This window comes from Arctopsyche grandis, chromosome 8 (genome assembly GCF_051622035.1).
Source record: "Arctopsyche grandis isolate Sample6627 chromosome 8, ASM5162203v2, whole genome shotgun sequence".
Classification (NCBI taxonomy): domain Eukaryota; kingdom Metazoa; phylum Arthropoda; class Insecta; order Trichoptera; family Hydropsychidae; genus Arctopsyche; species Arctopsyche grandis.
In genome coordinates this window covers 9,813,148-9,826,006 of record NC_135362.1, presented here as the reverse complement: position 1 = coordinate 9,826,006, position 12,859 = coordinate 9,813,148, and positions in this window count along the sequence as shown.

The window sequence follows — 12,859 nt, the reverse complement described above, 5'->3', positions numbered from 1 at the left end:
TGACTATAAATTAAAATTCTTTGTGAATTGCCGCCGGTTATAATATTACCATATCCGAAATTAAATTTAAAAATATGCCAAATTTATTTCGAAACGTCAAATAAAATCGAAAGTTAATGTGGAATTTCGTTATTACCATAATAATGTAAGTAAATACATTCTACTTGTTGAGCCAAATCTATATGGACGTATTTATATGGTAAGCAGTATTGAAGATGGTAAAAAAGTACATTTTTTTCTCTTCATAAATATTTACGACGCGTTTGATGTTAAAAGATGGACTAATGTTGGCATTTTTCAACCGGTTGTGTCCCAGTGGCATTTACCAAGATCACAATATCGATTCAGTTTGTGCTACGGACACACTAGCATGCTAAACGGCTCATTATAGGAAAGGTTGAGGCCCATGGGGTGTTGGCGCGCACAAAAGAAGCCATCATTTCCCTTTAAACGGTTTCCGGTCCCCACCGCCGCGGAAAACCTTTCGCCGTAATTGAATTTCCGTTAATAGGTTTAAGGCTGTGTGGGCCCTCAGCCGAAGCTCGAACAGAAGTGCTAATGGAGAAAACGAAATTAGGCAGATTCTCGTATATACATATCTATCTAACGAATTCGCCGACTCAAACGAAAAAATGAATTACATAATTTGATCAAAAGCCATGATGAATGTAATGATTTTACATCTTCTATATAGAAAAAAATATCATCAAATTAAAGCTAAAATTTGAAATAAGTTCTGTTTTTATTAGACTTAAGTTTAAATAGGAGATATGAGGACTTCGAGATATGAGGACTAAAAAAAACTCTCGTAGAGTCCCTAACTACGACATTTGTATGTAGAAGAATCTCTCAAAAGATTTTTTTTCCAATGCAATTTAGGGATCATATTGACAAACTATCATTACTTAATTGTTACATATGAACCATTATGTTTGAAAGTGGTGGAAGTCCAATGTTCAGTTCCAAAAACACTATTTATCTTTGACTTAATTCATAAAATGGTATCATTTCTTTTAATTATATCCATATTATATTATATCCATAATTATAATATAATATAATTTTTCAATAATAAATAATAAATTTCCAATAATAATAAAATTATATCATACAAATTATATCCATAGTCTTAGAAAGGCAGAATAAACGTATTACAGACTACCAGTATTTTTAAATATTCTTATCGAGTTCTCTTCAAATAAAGCCATGAACACAATATATTGTATTGTAATACGAATAGCCTTATCAAATATCTAGTCTATGAAAAACTGCCACGACAGACAAATGACAGACCGATTTATCTGCCAATAAATCTCTCCATAGATGGCTACCTTAACTCATAAACAACTTGCTACTCCAACAAGAAGATGTGCTACTTTGCAACAAAGATGCAACTGTCTCAAAAAAAAATCTTTGTTTTAATAAAGCGATAAAAGTGGGTAGAGACTTACGCACTCAATAAAATGATCATGAGTAAACTTTGTACTCTCCGTATTTTTTGACCACACCTACATACGTATACAGCAGGCTCATTCGGGAAAAAATTCAGAGTTGAACTTTAGCTAGGGTGAGTCGGTAAGCTGAAAGCTATCCCTCTGCAGACACCCCTTCCGAGTTTAACGCGTACTTCTTTTGAAATTCGGAAACACTTTCGATAGAGCCAACCCCCCTCTCGACACACCATTGTGATGTCGAATGGAAAAAGTTATTCCCTCTTTTTATTCACCGCGATAAAAAAAAGAGTAATTATACCTGTCGTAAATTGTGCGATATGTGCACCGGCTTTCGTTTTTTATGTGTACATCGGAATTCAATCGTTGGTATTTTCTCAGCAAGATTTATGACTAGATTTAATGCGATAGTTCTAATTAAGGATATCAGCAAGTACCCACGCTATAGCCAAGCGGTTACTTTACGACCAGATTATGCGATGTAGAATTGATGTTTATGTTCCAGCATTAAAGGATGAGTTTGGTTTAAATATTGAACGAAGATCCTCCGACAATGAGTATTTTATTTAAATAGTCAAATATCTAAAACAGAATCGTCTCAGTTGATATTTTATAATGGGAACTAATTATTTGGTGGGTTAAAAATAACTAAAACGATCAGCTAAAAATTAAGATTAATGATCAGTAATTTATTAAATAAGTGACCAGTTAAATAATATAAATGATCAGTAAATATTCATTTTTCGATCAGTAAGTAACAATTTTTCGGTCAGTAAAAAACAATTTTTCAATCAGTAATTAATTAAATATGTAAGTGATCAGATAAATAATATAAATGATAAGTAAAACCAAATAAATTATAATTTATGACAGTTGGATGATAGCGCGTCGCCCGTCTTAGATCTTAGCAGCCAACACTTATTTATTTAAGGGTCAGGTTAGGTTAGGTTAAGTTAGGGTTGGCCCTATTCATTTAAGATTGGGTTGTTAGAGTCGGTATTTATTAATTTAACAGACACGCGTGAACTGAGACAGTGAGACTGAAATGAACCTGGAGCGAGGGGCGGGGACCGAGGGGGTTGAAAACGGAGAGGGGGTCAATATTTGTTTATAAACGATGTTCAAGTTGTTAAAACCGGGTCAAAAGTTCAAAAGTCTTCAAAGGTCAAAAGTCAGTCCAAGGAAAAAACAAAAACCAGGAAGCCAGTAGCGTTAGCAAATGAAAGAAAGCCAGTTGAAAAACGAATTCGAAGTCCAGGAGAAAAGCGAGAAATCAAAACACCGGTGAATGTCAGATTTTATCAACGCGTGGTCCGGCGTAAACAAAGAAACGTACGCGGGTGGAGAGTACACTACCGAAAACGATCCGATATGGCAACATTGGCTCTACTTCATCTCTCAGAATGCGTAAAACTGATCGTTTCATTTAATAATTGATCATTTATTTTTAAATCTTATCATTTCGTTTTATATACTGATCATTTTGGTTTAATTACTGCTCATATTATTTAAATACTTATCATTATATTTAATAACTGATCGCATACCAACTGATCAATACAAACTGATCATTTATTATATTCACTGATCAATCCATTATTTATCCCTACCAAATTTTTTTTTTTTTACCAAATATTTAAGTTGGTGAAGTTCTATTTCAATTTTAAATATTAAATATATCAATGCATAATATGAGCCGTTATATTTGAAAGTGGCGGAAGTACAATTTTCAGTTACAAAAACACTATTTCTGTTCGACTTAATTTACAAATTATTATTACTTCTTTTAATTCGGTATTTCCAGAATATAGAAAAAGCAGAATAAACGTATTAAAGGCCACCATTATTTTTAAATATTGTTAAATTGGAGAAAAGTGGATTCATGCCACTTTCATTTAATATAATAAATAATAAAATTCTTTGTAACTCAGACTTTGTAAGTATATTATTGACGGTTAGTTAAGTTCATCTAAAATAAGTCCCACACAAAGCCAACTTTGAAGCTAAAGTTCGTATCTCAAGACTGCCTCCTTAGCAAAGTTGCATCGTAAATATTCGAAAATTTTATTTTTTCTCACGTGTGCGAAGGTGCACACTGCACATAATGCACTTCGAAGCGACGTCCACCTACCTCCTCGGCACCGGGTGATTTATCACCGACGAGGGTTTGGGGAAAGGCGGAAGGGATGGATTTAAAAAGCAAGGGTGCGCGAAATGCACCGCACAGATCGATGGCCACTTATCCGGCATTACCGCTTTAGGCAATTATCCTTGCGAGGATTCGACGAGGACGACGACGGGGTGGGTGATTTAATACCGGCCATTGTCCTGTCCGCGAACGACGATAAGATTTGACATCACGAAGACGTGAGGCGAATCTGCACCAAAAAATTCCCAGAGCGTGCCAATAGCAAATCGCCCGCTCGAATGCACTTTTGTAACCAAAATCGATCTGTCATGTTATCATCTTGAATTAGCTCAGTAAGGAAAATCCAATAAACCCGATAAATTAGTCTTTATCCATTATCATTATTTCTAAGATTACAGGTATAGAGACAAACATGCCATATGTACTAAATTGGAGGAACCTGCAGCCTCGCACCCATATTTACATGCATACATTAGCCAGCAGCATAGCTCGGACGTTAAGCTTCTGCTTACCGTCAAGGAGGTGCCGGGTTCTATACCTGAATGAAAATGAATTTTTCAGAGTATGCTGTTGGTCAGACCTGGATTTGTGACTCCAGGTTGATCGTTTCCTATCAGAGTTTGCCAATTTTCTCTGATTTCATTGTTGAAACGGTTCCCGGAAAAAAAAAATTGGCTAAAAATCCTTCCTATCTACTATGTCACCACTATTTGAAATTTGATTGATGTACAATAAAAATTTATGTACAATTCATAGATGTCTCGTTAATTTGCGAGTTTTTTCAGTGTCTCGCAATTCAACGACTTATAATAAAAATGCTGCATTTGTATTTGTAATTGGCCAGGAAGGCGCATTGGGATTTACCTGTAAGGCCTTCCTGGTATATATGTAAAAAATAAAATATGGACGAGACGCCACTGATCCCATCACCTGTAGCTAAAGAAGTAAATGGACTATTGGCCAAATGGACACTAGACCGATGAACTTTAGGCCGGCGGACGTTTGGCCGATAGTATGTATTATATATCGAAATTACTCAAAATTCAAATTACTCAGATACATTATTCAGAAATCACCAAGTTAACGTCCGTCGGCCAATAGTCCATTCGGCCAAAAGTCCGCGCAAGAGCTAAGAATGCTCAGTGCTCTCGTATGATAATTACATTATAGGCTTCACATATTCTTTTATTTTTACAATTTTTCATATTTTTTTGAACTTCTCTTACCAAAAGGCGTATTAAATAAAATAAATCCCCAAAATACACAGACACACACACACATTTTTTCTAGATCATGAAAACGTGATCAGTGATCGATTTTGATTTCGAATCAGTCAAAATCTAGAGTTCGAATTTTCGCATGATCACACATCTTCATCTATTGTTGCCACGTACAAGGAAAGAAAGAAAAAACTGTAATATCACTGCGGCATATTTTGTAAATAAATATACCGAAACTTCAACCTTATTGTTTGTAATAAATAATCCACTAATAAATTTCCAGCTTACCAATATCTCATTCTGCTTCTATGTAAGAGAACTTTATATAATTTCCTCAGCTTGATAATGGACTATTTAAGGAAGGAAACCGTCAAAGATAACTAATATAGATACCAAGAATCGAGAGTAAATGGACGCCAATTACATATTATTTAGTAGGACTATGTTTAAAGCAATGAAATTGACATCATCTATGATAAAAGCTACAGCAACAAAACAGACCACCTTGCACGATACCTATACATACAACGTTCTTATACGTAGTTTACAATCGTCAAAATGCAAAAATATCATAAAAATACATACCTACATATACACACACATATATATATCGCTTATAGATTTTCGCCTAGGTGTCGGGCTATATATTAGGTCGCCACACAACTTTCCCTTCTCCGAGCAGAACAATACAAAGGGAAGGCGTGTCCGCGCATACTGATCAAAGCCGAAAGTTGCACGTTCCACTCACATTCAAATCGCAGACCACGTACGAAAGTCTCCAAAGACGAGCGATGCGAGTGTGACCAGAACCGTGAAAACGTACGACTCCAATAACGCTACGTTTCCCGCACAAAATGTGCCCGCAAATTCGCAATAGCATTCGAGAAGAGCGCGTGGGCGTCTCTCAAACCGTTGAGAAATTTACCGTTCCGAAACAGGGCCACACATACGTACATAGTATGTATATGTATGTTGCATAAAACTCGAAAATCTTACACATTATATAGGTACATATAATCTGATCCGTTTGTTTTATATGTGTGTGAAAAAAACTTTGGGTAAGTAAATTATGTATCGTATATCGAAAGACAATACATAATTCTGTTTGGTAAACCTATGTTTACGTTCGTATAAATCAAATTTAATAATCAATAAAGAACAACGGCTTTACGTTTTCGCCTTCAAACGAGAGAGAACGTTCGCGTTACGTCAAGTGATTTATGTGAAATCTAGATTCGGTCGCAAATATATGAAACAATAGTAATGAGCACAATGACAGTATTGTAGATTAGTAGAGTTGATAGCTCACATGGTGGCCATTTGAATTCGAAGCTTAATAATGAACCTACATATGTACATATGTATATTTTTGAAGAAATTTATTTTATTTTATTGAAGTTTGGACCATTTTGGCATTACAGGAATCTATAATGCGCCACAATGGTCGAAAATAGAACAGAGAAGAGAAAAAAAATTACACATATATTAATAAATAATCATGAAAAAACAATAGCATTATTATAATAACAAATAAAAATAAACAATAAACAAGTAAAAATATGAAATAAACATAATACATAGTATGGAATGTTTTGCTTCTACAGCCAGCACCAATATATGTATAAGAACCTGCTATAAATACAAAACATCCCTGTGAGGCCTAAATCGAAGAAAGAAGATCAAAATTCCACTCATACATCACATACAATTATAAAAGTAATGATGAACGCAGGCTACCAGACAAATGGGTTTAAAAAGTAGCACGACGTATTACGTAAATAGTGGCACGACGTATTTATTACCAAGAAGAAGCTGGAGAACATAACAGATTAATGAGAATTTTCTCCGAAGTTTAAAGGAATTAAACCAAAGCATGCCCAAAAGGAAAGGAGTAGGGTAGTGATATGGGTAATACCCATAGTCTCTCATATATAGGAAAAGACGAAATGCTTTTTCAATCACTAGAGAGTAATTCGCTTCATGCGGATTCCACACAATCGCATTATACTCAGCTTGCTCTTCACAAGCCAGTTGAAAAGCATGCGAGAAGACAAAGGGTTGGAGAATAACATTGCATATCTCAAGACAAATCAGAATCGACGAAATGAAACGTCCCTGACTGTCTGGGTGTGGTTGTAAAAGTGGGTTGAGGATCAAAAGTGATACCAAATCAATCATGAGATGGATCTACATATGATAATTTTAATTTTTCTTTCTAATTTTTATTTTTGACTTCACTTTTTTAACATTTTAAGCATAATAGCACATACATAAATGGGAAATATAATACAAAGGAAATAAAAATAATTGACAAAATAATATTAGCTTTAAGATATAATGGAGGCTTGTAAAAATATATGAAGCAATGCTAATTTTATATGCCACCGTCTGAACAGGTAAAACAAGAAAATTTCAATATTGTATATACATATGTAGATTCTGTCAGATACATTGATTTAATTGAAATTTATATACATACATATGTCGTATGAATTGTATATTATGTAGGCGCGCACATAAGTATGTATGTACATACGTATTACGGCTATATACATATGTGGTACATACATATATTGTTAAATGTACTATTGATAATGTGTCACACTCGATCAAGATACCATAATTGCTTTCTTAAATATGACTGCGAGAACGCGAGAGGCCTTGTTCGAGCTTTCTTGAGCATTAATATTTTTGTATTGATTGATTTATAATGTGAAATAGCTCGTTAGTGCATTCGAGCACTGCTCCACGACGCTAAGCCTTCTGGGCAACTTTCCAGTCTAAAACTTAGTTGATTTCGAAGCCGCGAACAAGGAGAGGCTACAACTGACTGCATCTTATAGGAGAGAGTGGATAGTTCCTCCGACAATTTGCATAAATAAACGGTAAAATAAAACGACGAGGGGGTCGAGGAGGAAAATTCTCATCAAAATTGAGAGGGGAAATAACTCGCTTACGAGCTTATCAGATAAGCACGCATTAAACATGGAGTAAGGAGATTTACCGGCGCGTTTATTACGAACAGAGTGAATGTTGTTTTATCGAAGTTTTAGACAGAAAGGTCTAACCGGGCTGTTTGTCGCTGACTTCGTCGCCAAAAGGTTAATTGCCTCCGCGATGACTTGACAAATTTATTACAAGATTTTGTCTCGCGTTAACCGTTCGATCTTGCGCGTACCTACATACTTACGGAGCCGTCGGGTATGTTATCCGAGATTGTTTCACAGCTAAGAACCGAAAACAAAACAAACGTACACATTCATAAATAATTACAACTTATTCGTAAGAGAATATTCAATTTTTTGGTGTGTCGTCATTGAATTACAAATACAAACACGAAATATTACATAATAAGACAACACGTCAATCTCTCAATATATCATATTTAAACACTTGACACTGATTATTTATTTATGCAAATGTAGTATGCGTGACATTTCGTTGTAATATTTGTACACACGTTGTATACATACATTATTAAATGCAATTTTTTTCTACCGGGTCAGTGAATTCGGTAGCAAAAAAGTGCAACTATATCCTGCTGTGCTTAATTTTTTTCGTAAGATTGTTTTCATCTACCATCTATGATATATGTATGTACATATGTAAGTATATAAGTAAAAAATAATATAAATTTCAATAGATTTATTGTTTATAATTATTTTTTTGAAGATTATTAATTTAATATTACTAAGAACATATGTATTCCCATTCGTTAAAAATGTAGTGAGGGTGAATTTACATCAAATTATATGTATTAAAATTTTTTGAAGCTAAATTGATTTTATCTCATTACAGCGTGTTGCTGTGGCAACCATTGTAAGTATTGAACCGATATCGATCGTCTATTTCTGCGTCTATTGAACAAAAATTAGTTTATTGAACCCCTTGTACAAGGTATAATTTGGAAGTACATATGTACATACATACACATGTAACTTGTTTGTGACCGTTAAAACGAGGATTCTTTCACATCAGATACGACGAAGAGAATCCATTCTGTCTGTGAACAAGATTTCGTTGGGTAGATTCGAAGAAGAAAACGACAATTTAATTACGTGTTCAACATCACTGTGACACTGCGATTGTGTTCACGAAACACATGTTGAGCGATTTAATTGTCTCACTGTTTTATGGTGCTTTTCAGTAAATATACACGTTATATAAAATGCAACAGATTTGTTAGTGGTTATATTGCATATAATGCTGCTTTATAATTTCAACTGGATACTAAATATATGTATCTTGTACATAGATAGTAAACGAGCAAAGTTAGCGTCGAATCAAAGGAAGTTTCCCCCTTCAATATATTGTCTCATAAATATAAGGCCTTAGTCTGAAAATTTCCCTTTTTGAAGCACGATGTATTCAAACGATGCTTCAAAGCTCTATGTAGTTAATCTCGAGCTGTACGCGGATATATTATTTTGACTCGATCCGAACTTTTGAAGGGCAGTTTGGTCGTTTCATTGATGATAATGAATCCCGGATCAGGGGAAAACTTCAAAAGGCCTGCCTGCCTGCCTACGCGCTTTCAAAACTCGTCGAATAATATATATACATAATTATACAATATGAATTTTCTTAAACTTAAATTCATGTATACGACTGTGGCGTTGTTTACGACTTTCGGTCACCCGAAGGGTTAAAAGCACAAGTGCTCGGGAAATTATTTCGTCGCTACGGCAATCGACTTAAAGCCTTATTAGCATACGAGACACTCAGTTTCGCACACAACCGGTCAGGGCTTATTGCAATTGTGGTTTGTTCTTTCATTCGGTCGTGATTTTACCTGTTTCATATAAAACAAACAACCTTATCATAGCATATAAGTGGGTACTTAATTTCAACATACTTGCATAATTGAATCACAGAATTTTTCCTGCTACAAATGCACTTTGATTTATTGTGCAACGTTCGTTTTCTATTAAAAAAGGTTCAACGCTACGAATATATGGGGGAAGGAAGTAATATAAGATCCATCAATTTTCTTCAACGATGAAAAATCGAGTATTCTGCGAGGGTTGATGGATAAATTCGCTATAATATACTATGTACAAGTGTATATATGTATGTACATACTACGCTCTTCCATTCTCTTTAATTCAACTATCTTCAACGTGGGCAGATGATCAATATCAAACTAGTCATTTTCAAGTATATCATGCACGCTTAACCTTTTAAAATGAATGCATTAATTACATAACACACACACACACACACACACACATTAATGTGACTTCGAGTAGTTTGTAGAGGAAAGGAAAATAGAATATGTTTCAATAAAATTGCGGAAAGCATATGCAACTTTGCATATCGCGATTTTATTTATAGACATGAGGTATGGTATGGTTATGTTCATCGTGAGGCGTAGTTTCGTTTCGTGCACCTGCAAGAAAATGTTCTAAAATTTCCACCTTTATAATTTATTTTCTTAGAAAGTTTATAGATACATATGTACGAGTGTGTACTGTATAGAAAGTAAAAAAAAATGTTTTAAGTATAAACATGAATACTAAAAGTTGCATTGAATCAAGTGTAAACACAGTAAATATTACGTAATACAATATACATATGTTTCTATTAAATATACGAGTACATAATAGCTGCTTTTGAATACAAAACTTTTATTTTGAACAAATATTACCTACATAAATTGCACACGGATATATCGAAAGAGATGTACATCGTTTAAAGAAGCAATCAAGAGAGGGATACATGTTTGTAGAAGTTTCAGTAAAATGGCTAATGATATAAATATGAGCCGTTATATTTGAAAGTGGCATAAGTCCACTTTTTTCATTTCGAGAAATATTTCGTAAAACATTTTATAAATTGTTTTGCATTTAAGAATATTTAAAAATACTGTTGGCCTTTAATTCGTTTATTCTGCGTTTCCGAGATTCTGGACATATTGAATTAAAAGAAGTGATAGCAATTTGTTAATTAAGTCAAAAATAAATAGCGTTTTTGGAACTAAAAATTCGACTTCCACCACTTTCTAAAGGCATAATGTATGTATCTAAAGACAAATCGAAAGGCATATATGTACATATGTACATATTTAAGTACATATAATGAAAATAAGACTAATAATGAATTAGACTTCTAACCCAACCAAGCAAACAAGCAACGCTTTTACAACATACCGATACATTTTGTTGTTCGTCATTTGGCGAAACGTCTTGCGACACACCAAAGTTGAAGTGGCATCCGTGTGACCAGAGCTTTATATCGCCAGAAGCCCTCCGTAATGAAAATTCGTTCTGATACATTTAATTTAAATATGAATGGTTTTGGACCGCTGATTTGCGGTCACAAAGAGGCCGCTTCCTCGAGATACGACCGATACAGTTCTATATACAATATTAAAACCCCGCTACGTGTAACGTTTTGTTCACAAATAAACGGCCACGCCAACATTATTCATGCACAACAACGACGCACCGATATTGTGTGAAAGCACCTCCATATAAGACGTCATATGACTGGAGAAAGGTGTTATTTTTCTTTCTTTTTTTTTGGTCAGAGGACAAAAGCAAATTTCAAGAGGCAAAAAAATAACGGTTCCATCAAATTCGATCAATTGTTAACCGCAAGATTCATTTTGTATGCATATAATGCTGGTACTCGACCGTTTTGACAGACTATCATTTTCAGTGCACGTATTTAACTATATATATATATATATATATATATATATATATATATATATATATATATATATATATATATATATATATATATATATATATATTGCATATATTTCTAGTGCTGGTGGCAGAGCATGGTAAGTGTTCGAGCTCATTGAAGTATTAAAACGTAAGGTGCTAAATGTGCGGATTACGTGGGTGCTACAAATGGAACGAACTGTAAACGTCATCGAGAGATTGAAAGCGAAGAAGTGGCTGTGGGTAGGATTTTACATTATGTATGTATGTACGTACATATACCTACATATTGTGTATGAATACGAGTTAGTATGCAGATTACATATACATATATTTTTCATGTGCCCTTCGATGACCAAGCTTTTAAAATAACATTTCTGAAAACATCAACAACGCCATCGAAGAGCAGTCATCAAGTCAATATTTTACCACCGATCGACCGTGCGTTTGTGTTTGACACCACACTTTAGAAGTAAAACTTCTATATGTGTCTATAATATATAAAAATATATTATATAATTTTTTTGGTTACTTACATACATACATATTTTATTTTATTTTATATTTTATATAGATATATACCAGGAAGCCTTGACAGGAATACCCCAATGCGCCTTCCTGGACAATTAATTACAAACGATGTAGCAATTTATTATTACATAAATCACTGTATTTCCAGAAGCTGAAGAACACGAAATAATAATTAATTAACTAATTACAGAATTAATCCATTGAGACATCTATGGATTTAGATTTTGTACATAAGTTTTACAAATTATACACACTATAAATACAGAAAATTTGTGACAAAAGGAAAGGATATTTTTACATCATACATACATACATACATACGTATGTACATATGTGCCATGACAGGAATTACCCCAAGGCCACACATGTGATTAGATTATTTTTGCACTAACAATTTTTCAAACATAATAGTACATAGAATACAGTAGAGGCCATCTATGGACAATCACCATTTTTTATTTGATACACAGCAAATTTGCGAGAAAAAAATTATGTAGGTAGCATATTTTTATAATATTCAATGAATTTGAGATGCTAATAACTCGATTTCTGAGAAATTGACGGGGAGGATACGGATTTATTAGATTCGTCACAACAATTAAGCTAGAAAAATCGGAAAATGCTAAACGATCGATCGATCTGTGTTTTAATAACCATGAGATCTCGCCAGCAGCGTATTTGGCGGGGATTTGAACCCACGTCCTCTCTACTGGTATGCAATATCTTTATCAGTGCACTACGCTGTGGCGTATAATATGTATGTATGTACATATGTACACCAGGTAAGAAACAGGTTAGGTTTTTGAGATGATTCTCACAAAAGAGGAAAGAGAAAAG